A 651-nucleotide genomic window follows, 5' to 3' on the forward strand; every position below is an offset into this window, starting at 1 on the left:
GGACCTCTATAGCTCGGTTATGCATGAAGAGGTTAGGGTGACAACTTTCACCTATTCTCTTTGCACTTGTCTTCATTTTTGGTTCTCTCGGAGGTTGCTTCTTTTTGCATGCCACCTTTCTTGGTTCTCCTAGGATTCTTTGGTTGTCTTTTTTCTTCTTTGTTCTTGTCTAAAATCTTTCAATAATTTTCTACACATACCAAAGTTCAAAGCAACTCCAAAAAATATTGATTAAAGCATAAGAATATTAATTAAAACAAGAAATTCACTAACTTTATTTAAAGAAACAACTAAAAAAAATAACTAAAGATACTCATGCATCACAACACTAAACGTAAGATCTTGTTTGTCCCCAAACAAGAAAAGAATTGCGCATAAAGGGATTTCTTATTGAAGTGGGTTGAAGAATTGCTTGTGATATCTTAGTGAGTGAAGTGATCAAGTAATAGTAGGGTGAACTCCGAATTGTATGATCTTGTATGGATTTCAGTACTTACTAGTCCTTACAATTGAAAGTCTTAGAACTTAGAAGTTTCATTTGAATGATATTATCGAGGTCTCTTTATATGTTTTTACCTTGAAGACAACATTCTCCTTTCTTTCTCTTGTTATTATTTTCTCTTCTCAACTATACTTATTTTGTTTTCTCAG

The sequence above is a fragment of the Arachis ipaensis genome, chromosome B03, assembly GCF_000816755.2.
Source record: "Arachis ipaensis cultivar K30076 chromosome B03, Araip1.1, whole genome shotgun sequence".
Lineage (NCBI taxonomy): Eukaryota > Viridiplantae > Streptophyta > Magnoliopsida > Fabales > Fabaceae > Arachis > Arachis ipaensis.